Source organism: Argentina anserina, chromosome 3, assembly GCF_933775445.1.
Source record: "Argentina anserina chromosome 3, drPotAnse1.1, whole genome shotgun sequence".
Classification (NCBI taxonomy): Eukaryota; Viridiplantae; Streptophyta; class Magnoliopsida; order Rosales; family Rosaceae; genus Argentina; species Argentina anserina.
Window position 1 is genome coordinate 29,740,379 of NC_065874.1, and position 22,646 is coordinate 29,763,024.

The window sequence follows — 22,646 nt, forward strand, 5'->3', positions numbered from 1 at the left end:
TCCAAAATGATTGATAAGAACTTAATCTGATTAATATCCTAGCTTCATTCAAGATGGAAGACGAAGAGAAATTCACGAATCTAATCATGAAAAGGAACTACTCCACATACCATTGAACTCATGGTTCTAAAAACCCCCACCTAGGCCCGATTAATCCCCACTTAGGCGCTAGGCAGTGCCCCACTGTTCCGATTATGGCCTAGTCCCCGGAGGTAGGCATTAGGCTGAAAATCAACCAATTAATCCGCCTAATCAACCTACTAGTCCCCCTAGGTGGTCAGCCGACTATGCACTATGCCTTATATTTTTATGTTTACTAACTTCTAAATTCTAAAAATTTGTTGTCTCATTATTGTTAAGCATTTCATTCATATTTTGAGTTTTTTAACTATTTTCGAACATTATAATACCTCTAATATTTATTAATGTATATAATTTTATGTATTATAAATTATAAATTAAAATAAATAAAAAACCGCCTAGTCCCCGACTAGCCCTCTAGGAGCGCCTCCCCGATTTTTCGCCAGACTAACGCATAGCGTTTTTTAGAACCTTAATTGAACCGTCTCCAAAAGAAAAAGATTGAATACGCTATTGCTTGTTTGCTGCGCTCTTCTCAACTAATATCCAGCAAGCAAAGCAAGTACCAACCCCACTAGTCAGTCTTACGAATAAAACTGTATCAACCTGGTACAAGCTGTGCATACAAGAGGTTTAATTTTCTCCACAATATTAACATTAAAATATAATATATTGGCCCATATATGTAAATAATTAAATATTTCTAGAAAAAGGTCATGTTTATGTATTAAATATTTCCAAAACCCCTTAATTTCTTACTTCAAAATGAGATGAATAAACAATTCTGGAAAATTTTGGCCAATGGCTATTTTCATTAAGGATGACAAGAGTGGACATAATAGTACTTCCAAGTTTCATGAAGATACTTAAAAACCCAGAATGCAATATTCTAGAGTGAACGAAATAGTTACTAGCAGAGTAGCAGGTCATTCTAACAACCGAATGTACACCAGAGTCTAGCCTTCCAGGCCATATTTGCTACATTCTCTCTGGCTCCATAATTCACTGTTCTTGCTTTATCCTTTTGTTTTGCTATGACTCCCTAACAAAGGTTTCAGTCAGAGCAGAGTCACCAAGGAAAGCAGCTACCAAAAGACGCAAAGCCTGCGATAAAAAACAAATACTTAACCACAAGAAATTGGACCAGATAACCCCATACATAGAATTCACTGAATCACATTACTTATGTTGGAGAACCACACCAACTTTCTTGACTCTTTTAAACATTTTTCTCCCTTATACCTAGACAGATATTAATGTAGCTCCTAGAAGTATCAAGTATCGTTCTTGTTTGAGATAAACATCCAAATAGGAGCATTCTAAACAACTTACATACTTCGAAAGGAAGTCATGCATCTTTAATTACACAAAGCAATCATCTGGTGTTTGAGCCTAAGACACTCGGATAAGTTTAGTCTGAAATTTCACATTATAATCAGCTTTGTGTCACAAGATTCACTCAACCACTTAAAGGATCAGCATAGATAAATCGATTAGCAATCAGGTTGAGGTCGCAGTAAATCAATAACTAAGGATGGTACATCAGTTTGATACGAAATTTAATGTCATAGCCAAGAGTTGGTAGAAAATTCTGAACAATACTCACCTCCGCTTTGTGCAGGTGCACAGTTCGCACTTCAATGTCAGTCAAAGGTACCTCCAATTTGTTCAGAAGAGATAGGCCAAAGATTAGAGATACAGGTCTTATGTTCAAATCATTAGTCACGGTGAACATTGCTGGTCCTTCCAAATACCCCTGAACTTGAGCACTTTTCTATTGCTGATGGTTGGCTTTGGGATCCTTAACACTCTTGTACAACTGATCAATGCATCCTTGCAATGAGCAATTCGCCATGTGTTTAACAATAAACCCCAGCGGAATAGTTACGAAACCTAAGAGCAAATTAACAAAATCCTCCCATGCTTCTGCGTAACAAACCATCTTCTTTGATTTGCTCACACCTATATCATAGGAAATCACCTCTCAAAAATAAGCACAACCATCACACACAGACATACAATCATTTTGGAACTTAGTCGTCGACCCATTGCACCAGTCTAAAAATAAAATAAAATATATATGCGTCATTTTGACTGCAACCTCAAATTTGATATAAACAAAAATGGAAAACTGAAGCAGCAAGGCAGAGCAATTCAAAATCAGAAATAGATTCCATGGGCCAAGTAATAGTGGTGCCAAATCAAAAAGAAATTACCATATGCTCTGTAATTGAAGCAAAAATGAGCTAGGATTCGAACAGAAACCACTTACAACGGTAGATATCAGTACCCCCTCCAGCATCACACCATAAGGGACGACGGAAGACAGAGAGGCACCAACCAAACCCATGAGGGGAGGAAGTAAAGAGCGTGCACCATCGGGCTGTGAGACGACTCGAAACAAACCAGAAGAATCGACGCTCAGGTTGAACGAACTTGCTAACACTAGCATGAATGAGATCAATAAGAAATCGCGCACAACCCAGCAACAAAGACCCAGATGAGAAAGAAATCAATATGAATTGAAATTGGGGAAAAGGTTTTGAAATTGGGGAAACCATTTCTAAGGAAACTAAGCGGAAGCAAAACCGGTAAGCACAGAAGCCACAAGGCCATAGATCATGACCAAATGGAACAAGCTCAACTCGAGGTTACACAAATGGAGGAACCAGCTCTGTGAGAGAGAGAAAGCATCGTTCCGATTCCCTCGTGAGAACGAAGGCGTCAGTCTCCTTTTGGGTTACCATCGTGTATATTGCAGATGTTTTGAAGGGCACCCAGTGTGAATTAAAAAATTTCATTAATTAGCGAAGGAGCTCCGCGTTCTTGCGACTTCTACTTATTTTTGAAAGAGGGTTAGGTTGCAGAGAGACTAGAGAGACAAGCTCGATCATGTTTTGGGAATCTGGCTTGAAGTTTACATAAGTACCAACTTTCATTTTTTTTTTTGAAGTGGTTGAGTTTTGAATTCTGAAAGGATAACTTAAATCCCACATTTTAACCAGATTTGAAATAAATGTCTGACAAGATATAATTTTCCGGCAACAAGTATCCCAACCTCCAAGCACATTGATTAGTCAGATAGGATTTATTTTTGCCTATCCAGTATATATTAGGTAAGGTTCATCATTTGGCCCGTGGGTGACCTGTGGGTAGCCCGGTCCAAGGCCCAACCTGGTCAAAATCTGGCCCTATGAGTATAAGGCCGGGTAGAGGCCGAGGGTTCAAAGTATCGGCCCGGCCCAAGGCCTGGCCCATTGGAGCCCATAAGGCTAAAGCCCGGCCCGACCCTAAAAAGTCCGCTCAAAGTCATTTATTTTTAAAATTAATAATTTTATATGTATTTATTTATTATATATGTTAATTAGTTAAATTATTTTTTTATTTTCTTATATTTTGTATTATATTTAGTTAAATAATTATTATATCCTATTTTTTCTTTATTTTTTATAAAAAAATATACATTACACATAAATTTAAATGGGCGCGGCCCATTAAAAAAGTCCGTAGAACCCGGACCCGTGGGTAGCTCGTGGGTAATCAAGTCCGGCCCAGCCATTGCCGACCTATAAGGGCAAACAAACATGGCCATTATCTTTTATAATAGAGAAAATTAGAGTTAAACCCAATAATGGAACATATTTTTAAATCTAAGGCCACATTCATTTTTTTTTTCATTCTTCACCTAAAATCATTTATTATTATTAATTTTTATTTTTGTATAAGTCTAATCTACCCTTCTAACATATAAAAGGTTATATTAAATAATTTTTCTAATCTTAAGTTTTAAAATCAACTTTGAATGTGAAGCTCGTCAATTATATCCATAATTATTTCATTGTATTCAATTCATATTGCTAACATCAATGTGTATTTATATTCATCACAAAATTCAGTTTTGCAACTTCTTGTTCTTCTTTTATCAATTCCGTTTGCAAAATTTTACACCAATTTTTTTTTCAAGCAATAGGAGCTAGTCATATGAAGATTATATGAGAAATTCATATGAATGTATAGAAGGCACCAAACGATCTTGATTCAGTAAGTGTTTCTCATCGTGAGGTACATATTGTTCTTGTTGAATTATCTTTTTTTCCTTCTTGTTAGGTATATTGTCACATTAATCTATTGTAAGAGGTATTAAACAATATTCTGGACAAGAATCATAGGTATATACATACACTATAACATCTAATAAAGAGGCATATTAAACTTCCCTTATATATTGTCTTCCTCAATAAAATGTAGATTTCTATAGATGAGACATATATATCTATGAACTAGGAATTCTACATGAACCTTCTAAATAAATATGCTTCTCATTCTTAGGTTGTAATTAAAGAGATACATACTACTAGGTTAAACACTTAAAGTCTCACATACCTTTAATTTAGGTTATTTAATAGATGAATGAAACTTAAAAAATCAGAAAAAAAAACTATGATATAACAAAGTTCTCCAATTAACAACCTGATCGAAATCTTAAATCACCAAAATACAAGGCTTTACATTCACTATCTTAAGATATTTGAATATAATCTATTGGTAATAATGATGAGTTAAAAATGAAACTTGCCAAATCATATTCATTCAATCTATAATTAAGGTAAAAAAAATTAATACCAAAGTTGACTAATTAGAACTAAATAGTGGCAATATGCAATTTTTGTTAAAACGAAAGAGAATTTAGTATTTAATTTGTCAATATATGAGTAAAAATTATAATTAAATAATATGTGGATTTATTTTAAAAGCATGCATCAAAAATGGGTATGAAATGAAATACCCCTTTATGATATTAAAGTTGTTGGTTGATGTTGTGTGGGGTTGTGGGTATTCGGATTTACTTAAGTAAACGTGGGTATTCGTCTTGTTTACGATCTTTATTCTTGTACCTTCCACGTTTGTTGTAAATGCATGCAGCTTATTGCCATTCCATGTTTTTCAATTTTCCAATTCCATCTGGAATTCATCAGAAAGCAGAAAAGCTATTATCGAACTGAGTTGACCATGTATTCACTACACTCGAGGTTGAGGACGGATCAAATAGACCAGCATCATACGCGAGTTGATAAGTATATACTAGATTGCAACCCGCGCGTTGCTGCGGGCATTATTTCAAGAAGCAAAAGTATTGTAACTGGAATGAACCATAGACAAAGTTATTATTTGCAACAGATTCCTAGGACATATACGCGGGCAAACATGAGTATGAGAGTTTGATATCCACTTTTGAACTCAATTCTTGACTTCTTTAGTTTGAGACAAAAGTTGTTCCAAAATAGTCATAGGGGAAGACCACCCACTTCTAATCCTACTATGCTTTATGCTTGGCTTTGCTTCATTTACCTGTGCAAAAGGAACACATAATACGCTGATTGGAAATGTATTTGTAATGAAATTGGAATCCTCTGATAAAATTGGAACACAATATACACTCCATACAATATATTTGTGTAAATGACTTTGCCCCTTTTTACTTTTGATCTCTGCCTAATATGGCTTAATTATCCAGGAATGAGCCTATCCTAGTTTACAGTTATGCATTTGTTTCTATATATACACAAAAGCTGTTAGCTTATTACTAAAAATTTTACTTGCTTCAATATCTTCAGTACAAAGGTGTTGGGTTATTATACCTTGGAGTCTGCCCAAAAAAAATGACTTGCTTCAAACAATTTCAAAGATGCTGATAAATGAGACGGTGCATAGAAGATTAAAAGGATAACAATTACGTACCTAATGTCTGGTATACTAACATAAATTTCTGAGAAGAGATTACTATCGTATTAAAATCCATTAGCCAAGGAGGCCAAGTATTGAAACCTTGCAAAAGAACCAAGAGTGAAAGACGATATCTATGATGTGAAGTAAGTTATGAAGTGAATCAAGTTATGCACTGATGGCTGAATACAATGATAATTTTTATGGTACTGAAATCAACAAATTCTATTGTTGTTTTTACAATTTTAAATGGAAGTGTGGAAACCTTAAATCACAAAATAAAGAGATTGCTCTGCTTTATTGTTAATGAATAATATCCAAACAACCCAACAAATAATAAGATTTATTTATGTAATTCATCTCTAATCCATAGCTATATTAATGATTTACTTGGTAGGATGGTTCCATCTATTTTAGCTCATTATCTTCCCAATGATAATGGTCAAGTAGGTTTAATGAGAAACTAACGATTTTTTTTTTGGAACTTTGAAGGCAACGAAAAAAACATAAACTTATTACTATAAGCAATCTTTTTGTTTTGAAATTGACATTATCATAGACAGACATTTCTTAGTAACATATGATTTTTTTTCTTCTTTTCAAAAGGCATATTATTTCTCTGTAATTGTGCAGTCACATAAACATTGCACAATTACCTAATAACATAAGCATACAAAACTAAAAAGAAGTTCATCACAATAACTAAAAGATGATGCTGTCAAGAATTCAAACTGCTATCAGGTTGCGAATAAATCACCCACACCCAAGAATTTAACATTCACATAAAGAAGATCGAAAACAATAAAATTCATTACCTGATTGTTGTGAAGTCCAATAAAGTTGCGAAATCAAGAGAGTAGCGGGAGATAGAGATAGATCAATTGAATCTTGTGACCCCTGACTCACCAAAAGAAAGCCCAGAATATAAATTTAAATTCACCCTAGGAAAAACAACAAATTAAATTTTTTTTATCATATTCACAACTCGAAGGAAACACAACCCCGAACTATAGCACCAATTGATATAAACCAACCTCATAAACAAAATAAAATGATTCGCTTGAACACCTATGAATACCAAGCTGCTCCCCACCTCTAATCTGTATGTAGTTTTGTATTTTTAATTAATATTTGTTACTTGATTCTCCCAATATATCCTGAACCTTCAGGAGGCACTAAACTTCAAAAATGATCAACCAAATAAAAAGCTTACATGAAGCTTGTAAATCAATAGATCCATAGTTAGCAAAATGGTTAACCATATCATGAGTTTCATCCAATTATTTCCTTAATAATATGTTGTCTGCATCAAATAATATAACAAAGCATTGCCATTGAAACTTACTGTGTAACTGATCCTGCTCTTGATTAACTACTTGTTGATTCCTTGTCGCTTGGATCTTTAAAACAGCTGTAAAATTCATAGATTAGTAAGAAAAAGGTAACATACAAAGAGTAAAGACCACGTGACTAAAATTAGAAAACCAAAAAATAGTGAATGAAAACAATAGAGATTTTAGATTTTCATTTTAAGTGCCTCATTTTTTGTTAATTATTTCTCATTTGTATGAATACAAAACGTAATGCCCATACTAAATTTGTGAATTCTTAACACGAACAAAATCAATGATGTATAATTGAGATTTAATGATCAAGAACAGCAAAACAGAAGAAAGAAACAATATATGAATATCAACCCTCCTAAAACTCAGATTCGCAGTATATGATCTATTTCGATGTATATTAAGCATAAAGTCTGTAATGATCAATTAATTTCAAAAGGCTAATAGCAATTGATAGGTGCATTTGTCATATCTACTTTGTAAGACACATATGCATTGGATCCCCAGCACTACCAATTACTTCAGCTATATCAAAGTTAATGGCAATGGATATGTGCAGCTTCCATATAAACTTTGTTAAGCCTATGGTCATGCTTATGCTGTAAGTACTTTTTTTTTATGGAAACAAACTCATATATCTGGATAGAAAGAAACCCGTACCCAAACAATCTTGCAATTCTACTCTAGAGTCTAACAATCTAGAGCTAATACCAGTTCTTCAATCATCTAGGAAGTATGATCAAATTATATCCTATAGCTACAATTCAAATTATATTACTCTGTTAAATGTGTTTCTAATCTCGATTACCGACACATTAGAACTAATTAATCGACATTTAGCTTAAATGTCAAGTATGTAGTTCAATACGTCATTATTATACTGCACGTCGCCACGAGCTCGGAAATGTCTTCGGAGTATTTTTCCGACGCTCGGTTTTGTTTTAACGATTTTCTAAAGTTGTGTTTTGTTTTAAAGTAATTTTCTGTTTGGGTATTTGTTTTTTTTTTTAGCCCAGCCTTCTTCAACTTGACCCGGGCCCGAGCCCGATCCCAACTTCTTTTTTCTTTTCTTCCTCGCGTTCTCTCTATCTCTCTCTCCCCCTCATTTTCTTTTTTCTTCTAATGTTCCTTCTTCTTCATCGAGACCACTCCGAACCACCGCAAAAACCTTCACCTTAATTGACTGTCGTCGTTCCGGCGAGACTAGGGCATGCACAACCACCATCTTGACCGCCTCTTCTTCCCCTTCACAACCATGTGTCTTGATCGTCTTTTCACCATTGGTTTTGGTGAAATCGAACCAAAAGCAGTGAGACTCCTTTGGAGATTTTCCGGTGATTCCATGACTTCCGATGAGCTCTTGGCCTCCTTTTCGGTAAGACTAAGCTTCTATCTTAATTCCCAATCAATTCCACCTTTTGTTTCGTCGAATTGAAGTTTAACCCAATTTCAATTTTTCTGGGTTGTAACCACTGTCGCATCACCATCATCGAGCTACCTTTCCGGCGAGTTTTGGAACTCCAACGAGCACAGTCTATCATCGGAGGTAAACCCACTGTTTCTTTAAATCCCCAAGCTCGGTTCTTTATTAAAGTGTTGGAAACAAATCCCAAAATTTTCCACCTTTTTCTTCTGTTTTGCAAATTATTGAGCTCTTTCGATTTTTACTTCACCATTGACGAGAGTCATTGATTTCTACATGTCGGAATGGGCTTGGAGGTTCAACAGCTGGGAATTTAGGATAGTAACAATGAAGATGGAGGACTGCAGCAGCTCGGATTAAGGACAATGACTTGAGGAGGTAGCAATTTTGCTCCTAACCCTCTAATTGATGTATTTTCGTGCTTTTGGTTGTTGTTGGATTTGTTGTGGAGGTTGTATTGATGTTGTATGTCGATTTAAGAGTGTTAGAATATGATTTTTGCAACCGGAAACATGATCGGAGAAGCATGGGGTGAATTCTCCTATTTTTACCATTTTACTTTTACCCTTTTACTATTTATATGTGATGTGAAATTACCAAAATGCCCCTGGAAGTTTTATTGTTATTATTTACTATTTGACTTTGACTGTTTTATCCTAAGTTACCTTTTACCATTTACTAAATGATTTTAACAGTTTTACTTTTACCTACAGTAACATAGTGAAAACCCAATTTTAACTAAAAAGTCGACGAATAAACGTAACTTTTAGTTACGATTAATGTTAGTTCTGATTTTCGTCCGGTTCGAGAATCGAGAACTATTTAATTTAGAAATGTGTCGGTATGATAAATAAGTTGTCTATATGATTTTGAGTAACTTTTATATCCATAAAGTATGCTTGGTATTGATCGTTTATGAAGTTGGATTATTTCCAGATTTTCCAAGAATTGGTCAACATGGTCAATTACTGGTCAAACCAGGAAAGACTTGGTCAACAAAAAGTCAAAGTTTGACTTTCCTGGTCAAACTATGAAAAGGATTGAGTTGAAATTGACTCTTTATATAATTCATAAATTCAGAGTTGATGCTACGAGATCAAGCAGTGGAGCAACAACAACAGCTAATTCTATTGATTTGGATAACTGCTGAGATTCTACATGTCATTCCAGGTAGGGGAGCTAACCCTCATATGTTGATTTTAGGCCAATTATAATTGCATTGTCTAGTTCTCAGTTGAATGATTTATTATGCATTAAATGTGTTGTGAAAACCCGAGACTATGCACAATTTCGAGATAGGGTAAGTAGTGAAACCTCACGTGTGTGGACTTGAGAGTGACGAGCGCTTAGCATTTTAGGCAATCCTAAGGTGTCGATGACCGTGAACCTTCGGAGGGGCAATGCCCTATTTATTATTGGATCTATTCTATTCTATACTATTGAGGGCATTCGGTTTAAATGGACACTCTCGCTATTCTGTTATTATAACAGACGTGTAGTTGGCTTCGACTATTTAGTCGCTATGATCGGTCGAGTATTGCTTGAAGTTGAATTTGCCATACCCTACATTTGGAGCTCCACAAATTCTTTTAGCATGATTGTATCCCAAACTTGCATTATTTTAATTAAATAGTTTTCTATGTGCTAAACTACCCTCAACGTTTTATAAAACTTATCCTTACCTGATTTTGGTTTTCAAAGGTCATGGGTGGGCTGGCCCCTACTGGGCAAGCGAGAACGACGCTAACCCTTACGATAGTTGTCTTGTAGGTCCAATTGTTATTTATGGAGCTATGAGCCTCATTTGAGAGTTAGTGTTCGTGTTCACCCTCATGCATCTCATTCTCGTGTCTTGTATCAATATTTTCAAATAAAGTTTCACGAGGTTGTTTGTTTCTTTAGTTATTCTTGCCACTTTTGTATAAAATTTGGTTGCCTACTTATTTAATTTGGGTCAGTGGAATTGACACTACCTTCCGCATTCTTGTTGTATAAATTTATTTATTTTCGCGGAAATGTAAAGTAGTATCATTTATTTTCTTGAACGTGTTTGTCTTGTCTAAAATCTTTTACGTACTTGTTCACGTTAGTGAGTGTCTGAGCGAAACCTAATCGTTATGTGTGCTTGCTAATCTTCTTTTAAATCCTAATATACTGTTCATGTTCTAATTCGGGATGTGACAGAATGACAACAACATTATATCATCAACGTAATTATGTGAAGCTAGATTGCATCTTACAACACCTTTTTAATTCAATCCATATATTTTAGTAGTATAAAACCTAAGTACCCACAACATAAATCCCACGTTTGGGCATTTGATAGAATCTCACACTTCTTTAAGCAAGCTGACTCGAAATGAAAAGTTGAAAACCGGGCAAATGGGTTTATGCCAAAATATGCAAGATTTAGTAGAATGATACATATGAAAAAAAAACAAAAAAAAAACACCCAATTCACATTTTGAATCACAAATTTAAAATTAAAGGTAGAAAACGAAGAACCTTGATATGAGCCGAACTATCGGGGATGGTGATAGATTCATGTTGTTTGACGACATCGTATGGATATCGCGCAACCTAGATTGTTTTATAAGATTCCCATATTGATTAGATGCTTCAAAATAGAGAAAGAAGAGAGGGGTAAAATTTGAGATAAGCGAAAGATGGAGGGAGAGAGAGAGTCGGCGAGAGCGCGAGAAGCTTCAAGGAGGAGAACAACGATTATGACACGTGTGATCATCAGTAGGGGGTTTTATACCTCGTAAAATGGCAGGACCAATTAACAGAAAATAGAGGGCACAACTGTAATTTCCGCGCAAGTTGGGAACAATGTTTAGCTACAGCACACCGACTAACTAAAAAATAATATATAGTAAATTGTTCAGAATATACACCCCACATTGGAAATTGAGACCTATTGTGTAAGTTTATAAGAGTTTGGGTCACTTCATCAATTGCTAATTGATTTTCGATATGGACCTCATATCACTTTATCATGGTATCAAAGTGGGTTACTCAAGTCCACCAGTGAAACTCAAATAGCCACACAAACTCCACATCACTCAAAATATTGTCCACATTTGTGAGCCCCTAAAAAATATATTTATCTTTCCAGCGTAGTTGTCACGTTAACCAACATTTTTCCGAGATTTCAAATTTTTGGTTTCTTATTTTTGTGTCAGACTACGCGTTGTAACGAGCGCGGAGGTATTCGTGGAATATTTTGATGACGCTCGGTTAATTTTCTACACATTTACGAAGTTAACGGTTTTAAAACTGTATTTTCAGAAATTCCTATTTTCTATTTTTTTAATCTTGACCGTCCATTTTAACAAATTGATCTGGACCGTCGGATCAACCTAATACACTCACACACACCACCACCACTTCTCTCTTTCTCTCTCCGTCCCCTTTCTCTCTCTCTCTCTCTCTCTCTCTCTCTCTTTCTCTCTCTCCCTCTCTGCTGCAACGCAACAACACCACCGACACAGCTTCACCGCCCCCTAGCGCCACCGTCTCGCTACCACCAAAATCTTCCTTTCATTCTCATCTTCAAAACTAAGTCCTTGCATGTGAGATTTAACCAATTCTACGATGAGATCGAGTTTGAGGCAGTGGAGGTCCGACGTCGATTTCCCGAGCTCTAGCGATGTTGTGGAGCTTCTCTTGGTAAATTTCCCTTCCTTATTCAATTAGTGATACTGTCCCCCATGGATTTCTTGAGATTGAAGCCTAATCTCTCTTTTCCATCCTCCTATTTCGTTACGCCGTGAAACCCCCAACACCGGCAACTCTTTATGTGGCTTATGAGTAACCTGGTTGCAAGGAGGCTCAAAGGAGACTCAAGAGCTCAGTTGTAGCTCACTGGAGCCTTAGAGGAGCAGCAGCCACCGTGGGAGGAGAGCAACGCCTCCGGTTTAAGTTCGGCGACTCGTTGAGGTAGGAATTGAACTCTAATCCCACTGATTTTGGCATGGTTGTGTTTCAATTGTTGTTTCGATTCTTTCTGTTTATTTGCGTGTCGATTTAGTTGTGATTGGAGTATGGATTTCTAGCATAAATCGTTGATCGGAGAAGAAGGGTAAAAACCCTACTTTTTTCCTATTACAGTTTCACCTTGTTACCGTTTACTGTCACTGAGAAAATACCAAAATGTCCCTCTTACTTTCAGTAATTACGGTCTTACCCTAACAGTAAATAAGTTGAAAATTTACTTACTGTTTTACCCAAATAGTAATTAATTTACTTTTTATTTAATTCTCATTTCAACATTTTTTTACCTTTAGGTTTCTCGATTTAAATCGGATTAAGGAAAATTAGTAACATTTCACTAAAACGTAATTTTAGCTTTACGGTTAATTCTTAAACTCGATTTCTACCCGGATCTGAAATCGAGGGACTCTTAAGCGTGAGAGACTTAAATGCCGGAAGAATTAATTTAAAATTTTCATTTATCGATTATTCGCGTCTTAAATCTAAGATACGAATTTCTATAAAATAAATTCACACTCACATTTTGAAAAGTTAACTGACCATCCTGATACCTCGACTCGGGTAGTCAAACTAGTCAAACCGATGTTCAATTACTAAATTGACTAAAAACGTCATGGACCTTACTTTTTCATTTTTTCGTTATTATATAGCTATGAGAGGAGCTTCAGGGACGTGATCCTACTCGGAGCGAGACTTGGGGCACGGACTTCGGCACTGCTATATCAGGTAGGGGAGCCGCCCGCTAGGGTGAGTCGGTACCTTCCGGATTAGTGTTATATATAATGTACATGTTATACGTCTTTATCGCATGTTGCATTCATTATCACTTTACTTTGGTCATATTGTCTTTAGATTGACCATTTTTATTTATGCATGATTATAAATCGGTGATTCCGTGTACTAATGTCTGGCACCGCATGTTTTATTATTATATGGTGAATCTCGCGTCCTAATATCCGGGCACCATGATTTATCCACTGTGAATCCGTTTTCCTGATATCCGGCACCGTGTGGTTAATTACTATAGTGATAACCTTGTCTTGATGTCTGACATCATAGTACATTATTGGCTCTCAGTTCGCTTGAAAACGAACCTTAGAACCGGTCGGGTTGGATATACCATATCGGCGCATTTGATATTTCGAGCCGAGTTGCATATTTTACATCTGCATGATTTTACTTGACTTGTCATAAATCTTACGAGACTTGTTACAGTCTCGGTTGGACTTTCGTTATGTGTTATTACGCTAATAGTCTATTTATATACTGATATATATATATATATATATGTATATATATATATATATGGTTTTCAAACATAACTACGGCTGGGTCGTCTCACCCCCATCGGGTTAGCGAGGACGAGTGCTCATCCCTACTTTTCAGGTACCTGGCAGACAGTTCGCGAGGACTTCGATTAGGTGCTAGTGTCGTTGCATCACTCGTGGTTCACTTTCGATACCGATGAGCCAGCTTTCGGTGTGATTTCTTATTTACCCGATCTTCGTTTATACTTCAACAACTGCACGACACGTACTCTGTTACTTTTCATTTCAGTTATGCGGTTATTTCTTTTGGCCCGTATATATTATGATAACGCATTTTTCTCATGTCATACTTGAACTTTAATTTTATTTACTACCTTCCGCTTATTTGTATTTATTCGGTAAATTGAGCTTCAGTTATTTTTATCCCAAATTTATTATTATTTACTTATCCCATAGCCTTGTAGTCGTAAGTTGGCGTTGTCGATGCGTAGGATCCTGTATCGATCGGTACTAACTTAGGACTACGGCGATTACTGCTGCATTTCAGGACTGAAAATGGTCTCGGGGTGTGACAACATTTGTAGTTTGAAATTCACCACATATACGAAGGCATGTTAAGAATATACATCTCACATCGGGAATTGAGACCTAGCATGTAGGTTTATAAAGGTTTGGGTCACTTCATCTATTGCCAATTTATTTTAGATGTGAATCTCATATCACTTTATCATATATAACATGATCATTATTCATCCATTTGCCTCATTAGTTAAGTCAAATGTAGCCAATCAATGTAAAACTATTATTAGTTTTGCATCTTACAAAAAGACCAAGAATTCGTAATTTTATTCTTTTCGGCTCTTGAGGTCCAATTTTATTCTGCCCGATCTTTCGTTCCCTTTAGTAAAAAAAAAATATATATATATATATATATATATATATATTAAAGAAGAGTTTCCAATTTCATGACATTGATCTCGTCTATTCAAATTATCAATCCTTAGTTAATCAATATCAGTTTTTTTATACTATTAGTTAATGATATGTTATTTTATTGTGGGATTCTGATCGAGTTTGTAATACAGTATTAGGGATCAGTTAAGAAGTAAGAACTGGTTAGGCAGCTAGCTAGAGATTGATTTTTCTTACTCTATATATAGCAGTCTTTTGCAGCTTCATTGTGACGTCATTTAATTGTTAGTGAAGCTAAACTTGAGTAGGCGAGTTACGCATAAATGTTAACTATATATAACTAGGAAGGTAATGTTTAACGTTTTAAATGTTAGAATCATCAACCTATGGACTCGAATCACTGGCACGTACACCTTTTTATATGTTTTAAAGACCAAATAAAATCAGAGTTCTCTAATATGAAACCGTGCGATCGGGATTTAGGAATCAACGTACATTTTGCTTCATACCAAAGGCATATTCCAGAACAGGAAAAATAGTCATATAGACTGATTCGATCTACTCAAAATGGTATATTGCTTTGATTAATTGCTAAGCTAATTACATCATGATTTATATATACAATTAATTACCACAAATCACACAAATCACGTCCGTGATTTATGCCGTAAATCACGCTAACACTCCCCCTCAAGTTGGCGCATACACATCAACCATGCCCAACTTGCTAAGTGAGTCATAAAATGTCTTTTTAGACACTCATTTTGTGAGCATATCGGCAAGTTGTTCTTCTGTAGAAACAAAAGGAAAACTAATGATCTTTGCGTCTACCTTCTCCTTTATAAAGTGACGATCAACCTCCACATATTTTGTATGATCATGTTGCACATGATTCTGTGAGATATCAATAGCTGCATTGTTGTCACAGTACAACTTCATAACACACTTAGGCTCAATTCCCAAATCTTGTAGCAAATTTCTAAGCCATAACAATTCACACACTCCATGAGCCATACCTCTGTATTCTGCTTCAGCACTAGATCGAGTTACCACTTTTTATTTCTTACTCTTCCATGTAACAAGATTACCCCCAACAAAGGTAAAGTACCCTCATGTGAATCTCCGATCTGTAATATTTTCAGTCAAGTCTGCATCTGTGAAGCCACAAACCTCAAGGATATTATTGTGATTAGAGAACATTACTCATCTCCCTGGAGCTGACTTCAAGTACCTCAAAATCCTTACAACAGTATCCATATGGTCCACACAGGGATTATACATGAACTGACTCACTACACTTACTGCATACGCAACATTTGGTCTTATATGTGATAAATAAATTAGGGGTCTAACTAGCCTCTGATAACGAGCTTTTTCAGTAGGCACTTGTTCTGGATACTATGCTAATCGATGGTTCTGCTCAATAGGAGTATAAATGGGAGTGCAATCCAACATACCTATCTCTGTTAGTAGATCAAGGATGTACTTCCTTTGACACAGATAGATACCATCACTTCCACGAGATACCTCAATGCCCAAGAAGTATTTGACTGTACCTAGGTCCTTCATTTCAAACTCGGTGGCTAGTTGTTTTTGTAATCTATCCACCTCAACAGTATCATTCCCAGTAACTATCATATCATCAACATATATAATTAGGGTTGTTGCCTTCCCTTGTTGATGTTTGAGAAATAATGTGTGGTCTGAATTACTCTGTCTGTAGCCAATTTTTCTCATGAACTTTGAGAATCTCCCAAACAAAGCACGAGGTGACTGTTTAAGACCATAAAAAGACTTTCTCAATCTGCATACAAAGTTATTTGGAGAAGCAGACACATGTACACATATAAAGCACATCTAGGCGGAAGATCCATGTACACTTCCTCTGTTAGTTCTTCATGAAGGAATGTATTTTTAATATTAAACTGTCTAAGTGACCAGTTTAAGTTAGCAGCAAAAGAGAGCAATACCCGGATAATGTTTATCTTTGCAACAGGTGCAAATGTCTCATCATAGTCTATGTCATATGTCTGGGTAAACCCCTTTGCTACTAGGTGTGCTTTATACTGGCTCACTGTCCCATCTGGATTATGCTCCATTGTAAACACTCAACGACATCCCACAACCTTCTTGCCATATGGTGAAGACACAAGCTCCCAAGTATCGTTCTTTTGTAATGCTTCCATCTCTTCTTCCATTGCTTTCCTCCATTTTGGATCTCCCAATGCTTCATGCACTTTGTTAGGTACTGATACAGTAGATATTTGATTCTTAAATGACTCATATGACTTAGACAATCTTTTGGTAGATATAAAATTTTCCATAGGATACTTGGCTTTAGCCTGAAGGGTAGGTTCATATTTGTTTGTTGGCTGACCCCGAGTAGACCTATTTGGCAAGACATATTGTCTACTATGAGACTCACTAGTATTAGTCCCAATAGAATGACTAACCTCAGATGAGTGATCTTCTTTAGTATGAGAGCATTGGTTAGGTGGATAAACAACAGTACGGGAGATATGAGGGGGCAGTTGTGTTGTCATCTTCTGGGTCCTGATGCTCTGGAGTAACTATACCAGAATTATCTGGTGGTGCCTGTGTAGCTGGCACATTGGTAATCTCAACGGAACCAGTCACCAAATGTACTGGCTCACTTGTCTCCCCCTCTCCATGATACAACTATTCAAAATATGAATTCTCCCCCTGAATAACAGTATCAGAAGAGGTAAAATAGCTCATGTCCTAAAAAAAGGTAACATCCATAGTGACATAGTACTTCCGGGTAGGTGGATGATAGCACCGATACCATTTCTGATGTCCTCCATATCCAACAAACACACATTTAATTGCCCGGGCATCCAACTTGGATCGCTGATGTTGTGGAAGATTGACAAAAGCAACACAACTGAAAACACGGGCAGGAAGAGTAAGAAAAGAGGGTAAGGAGACATGAGATGCAAGCACCTCATATGAAACTTTTCCCTGAAGGACACGAGATGGAAGACGATTAATGAGGTAGGCAGAAGTTATGACAGCATCACCCCAAATGTATTTAGGCATATGGACACTAAAAAGAATACACCGAGCCATATCAAGTAAATGACGATTTTTTCTTTTAGAAACACCATTCTGCTCAAGTGTATAAGGACATATTGTCTGATGAACAATCCCGTGTGTGGTAAAGAACGCTTGGAAGACATGATTCACATATTCCCCACCCATTATCAGAACGAAGAACTCTAATTGCGGCATTATATTGGGTTTGGACAGTGGTATAGAAGGCCTGAAATGCCGAAAAAACCTCATCTTTGATTTTTTCTTTTAGAAACACCATTCTGCTCAAGTGTATAAGGACATGTTATCTGATGAACAATCCCGTGTGTGGTAAAGAACGCTTGGAAGACATTATTCACATATTCCCCACCCATTATCAGAACGAAGAACTCTAATTGCGGCATTATATTGGGTTTGGACAGTGGTATAGAAGGCCTGAAATGCCGAAAAAACCTCATCTTTAGTTTTAAGAAGAACAATCCATGAAATGCGTGTGCAATCATCAATAAATGACACATAATACCGCATTCTAGACACAGTAGACTCTTTGGAGGGGCCCAATCAGAATGAATTAATTCAAAATGAATAGTACTTTGATTAGAAGTATTAGGGAAATAGGTAGACCGATGACTCTTGCCCAAAACACATGTCTCACAACATAAAGAAGACTCATCCACACTAATAAACAAAGTAGGCATAGATTTTTTCATAACACTAAAAGATGGATGCCTTAAGCGACGATGCCATAACCAAACTTCACTTAGCTTGTCAGAAATGGAGATTAAAGCGATCCGAGACTGTGACCCTAGTTTCTCCCCCGCATATGTCTGATCCAGATGAAACAACCTGCCCCTTAGATACCCCTGATGAATGAACTCCCTGGTGAGAAGATCCTGAAATATCACATACATAGGAAAAAATGTTACAGAACACTTAGCGTCAGTGTTCACTTGTGGGACAGAGAGCAAATGATGAGATAAAGCAGGTATATATAGCACATTGTGAAGCTCTATTGTGGGAGTAATACGAACGGATCATGTCCCTAACACAGGGAATGTCTCACCATTAGCATTTGTAACATATGGTATTGGTGGTGGAGACAATACGGTAAAATAAGATTTGTCATAAGGCATATGATCAGACGCGCCAGAATCAATAATCCATGTATCAAAGCCAACAAAGTTAGAGATGTGTAAAGCCATACCAATTTTATCACGACGAGCGATGGATGCGGTAGGTGGTGCGCAACCTTCTATATGATGATCACGTCCAATGACACCATATATATCCGGTTCCTGAATGAATTGAATAGTTGTTTGCCTTGGGACGATAATTAGGTCTTTTAGGCCGAATGTGTGGATACAACTTCCAACAGGTCGCACGAGCATGGTTAGTATCATGGCAATAAGAGCAAGGAGGACGAGGGTGATCCCTGAAGCCAGGTGGTGGGCCTTGCTGATGAAGTGGAGCCGAAGTGGCTAGCGGAAGGGATGGTGCTGGAGATCTAGTATGAACAGCAAGGCTGGAAACTACAACTTGTATCTGATGAAGACTTTCCTGCTGAGACTCATCCTTACGGATATATATGAAAGCGGTGATGAGACTTGGAGGTTCGATCTTTATGAGCAATTCTCCTTTTGCACTGTTATGCTTGGCATCTAGACCTCTCAAGAAATGGTGAACGCGCTCAAGCTCCTTCTCTTTTTGGTACCAAAAAATATCCTCCTGATACTTGATCATGCAAGGACGTTTCGTATCAATCTCAGCCCAAATATTTTTCAATTTGGTGAAATATTGCACCACTGGTTGCCCATCATGTTGCATCGCCAAAGCTGTGCACATTAACTCATGAACCTGTATGAAATCAGAGTCATTAGTATATAATTCTTCCAGTGTTTGCCTTATTACCTGCGCAGTGGTACATGACTCGACCAGATCAACGATCTCGTCATTCATAGTTTTCCACAAGACTGACATGACAAGACCATCTTCGTCGTCCCACTTAGTGTAGGCAACAATATCATCTTTACTAGGAGCCATAGTTACTCCGGTTATATGCCCCATCTTGTGCATGCCTCGAAGATAAACGGTCATAATTCTCTTCCATTTACGGAAATTGGTTCCGTTGAGTTTGGCGCCCCCAAAGGAACCACTTTCAAAATTCTTAATAGAGACTTCAAATTGTGGGACGTTATTAATCTGAGAATTGTCTGTATCGGCTCCAGAACCCATTGAAAAATGAAAGAATCAGGATTGATGCAGCGGAAACACAAAAAAAAGGTTTGAACATGTCTTGGGTGCACCTGCACTGTCGGTGAACCTACATTGACAACCAAGATCATAGAATTCGAGTCGGACGCGGGCCGGGTCAGAAACAGACCAGGTCGGGTCGGGTCAGAAGCATACCGGGTTGGGTCGAAAGCAGACCGGGTCGGGTTGAAAGCAGGCCGGGTCGTTCGAACGCGGGGCGAAAAATTTCGCCAAATTATTTGAGGAAGACGGGCCGGGTCGGGATGTCGTCGACCGGGTGGCAGACGCGGCAAACGACAGAGGTGGAGCGCGACCGGAGAACGTCGGACAGCGGACGTCGAGCGGTGGCTTCGTCGACAGTGGCTTCGTGTGCGTGTGTCGTCGCCGGGAGGGCGGGCACCGGCGCCGACCGTAGCAGAGGGAAGCGACGACCTGGCAGACGACGGAGCGGAGACGACCGGGCAGACGACGTCGAGCAGTGGCTTCGACGAGCGGGAGTGGCACGGCGGAGAAGCAAGCGCTCGGCGGTCAAAAACAAAAAAACCCAGAAAAAAACCCAGGAAAACAGAGGCTCAGCAAGAGCTCTGATACCAACTCAAAATGGTATATTGCTTTGATTAATTGGTAAGCTAATTACATCATGATCTATATATACAACTAATTACCACAAATTGCACAAATCACGTTCGTAAATCACGCACTATATTGGAGAGGAGAGATCCCACATCTAAGAAGTGACAATGAAAATAAAGCTTATAAGTGGGTGGATAATACCTAATTGTACCGAGGCCTTTTGTGATTAAAACCCAACACATGTGAGGTGGCTAAGTTGAGACAATATCGGTACAGTTGGTCCACGGGCCACGCTTGTCGTTGTTTAACATGGTATCAGAGCGGGTCTCTCTCCAGTCGCGCCTCGAATCTGTCGTGGGCCCGAGTTGGGTGTCACTTTGTCATGGGCCAAAGGTGGGTGTCATTATCATGTCATCGAAGAGTTTCCGATTAGATGGTCGCCAAGTGTCGTTGGTTACTGGACCTTGGTTTATTTCGTCCCAGTGTGTGGGATGTTAATCTGTCACGTGCAGACCTAAAAATTAGGTTGCACGTGAGGGGACGTGTTAGAGAGGAGAGATCTCACATCTAAGAAGTGACAAAGAAAATAAAGCTTATAAGTGGGTGGATAATACCAAATTGTACCGAGGCCTTTTGTGATTAAAACCCAACAGCTGTGAGGTGGCTAAGTTGGGACAATATCAGTACAGTTGGTCCACGGGCCACGCTTGTCGTTGTTTAACAGATCTTTGTATTCGATTCCTTCGCAATTCCATTTCCTCTTCTTCGTGACGCAATTTCATTTCTATAAATACTAAATAGTGTATCTATGTACGCATTCACTGGGTAGCATATATCTGACCTAAGACTTCATTTAGAAAACATTTCAGTGATCAGACTAATACTGGGTTCCCCAGAAACAGGGGAAAGAAACAAATAGCCTGATGTTTGATCTTGAGGATTAATTCTATTTGCCTCTTCGAGGACGATGCAGTTTCATTATTCGATCTATATTAATATACTAGACGTATCACTAGTCCGGTTAATGAGTATATATGCACTACACCACAATGACCTAAGATTTGAAAATATTATGAATCCTATGTAACAGCCTTCACCTTCAGCGATGTCATCAGTGACACAATCTCTTTTCCATTTTTTTTTTTTTGAGATTAATGCTCTTGAATTCTGAGAAAAACCCTAGATCGAAATAGTCCGAGGTTTTCATTCTCGATCGTATTAATCCTTGATAGGCATCTCACGCAAGCTAAAGGCTAAGGTGTCGAAGCTCTGCAGAAACCAGAAAACACGCAGCAACTGCATGCGAATTACATGTAGCTTGAACTGCTGCATGTGCCAACTGTTAGCTCTGAAAACTACACGCGCCGCCTACGTTCCATGAAACTGCTTCTGCCGTCACTCCTCGTGTTCCCACTACCTCTCCACGTGGCGACCATTCCGGCCACCTAATGACCTACGTCGCGCGGCTAAGCCATGCATGCATGGCTTCTCTAGTTGCCTCCCTTGGTGGGTTTTCTTCTTTGAGGAGGAGGAGGAGGAAAGTTAACCAGGGTTAGTTTTGCTTTTCGGGGTTTCTTTTTCACGTGGCGGATGTCTGTTTCATGAAGGAAGCAGTTGAAGAGAACTGCTTGCCAGCAAGACTTTACAGGTGGACACATGCCGAAGGTCTGAAGTAATCTCAGGTTGCCCCTACTAGCTTTATTTAGCTGATTGTCATCTTCCACGTTATAATGCTATCGTTCGCCGCGTGTTGAGAAAATCAAGTTTGGTGTCTGTTCGAAATATCGGCGATATGGCCGATATATTCCCGATATATCGCTGATATTTCGAATCCGATACGATAAGAGCATATCGGTCAAAATTTATCGGTCAACGTAAAAATGATGGTCAATGTTCAAATATCGGTCAAACTTTGATTTTTTATTATTTTTTCAATTTTTGTTTAATTTTTTAATATTTATTTCCTCTTTTTTTTGAAAAACTTATATATTTTTTCATTTTTTCATATATATTTTTAATTTA

At 37.6% G+C, this 22,646-nt stretch overlaps 1 long non-coding RNA gene across 3 annotated transcripts; it reads left to right on the forward strand.

Annotated features, from left to right (window-relative positions):
- Positions 1–8,327: 8,327 nt before the first annotated feature.
- Positions 8,328–14,210, forward strand: LOC126787759 (uncharacterized). Of its 3 annotated transcripts, XR_007671268.1 has the most exons (4): positions 8,328–8,949; positions 9,652–9,741; positions 13,218–13,293; positions 13,954–14,210. It is a non-coding gene; the product is annotated as an uncharacterized LOC126787759 (long non-coding RNA). The 3 variants fall into 3 exon arrangements; XR_007671269.1 differs by lacking the exons at positions 13,218–13,293; positions 13,954–14,210 and adding an exon at positions 10,331–10,545; XR_007671270.1 differs by lacking the exons at positions 13,218–13,293; positions 13,954–14,210 and adding an exon at positions 10,342–10,545.
- The last annotated feature ends 8,436 nt before the right edge of the window (positions 14,211–22,646 follow it).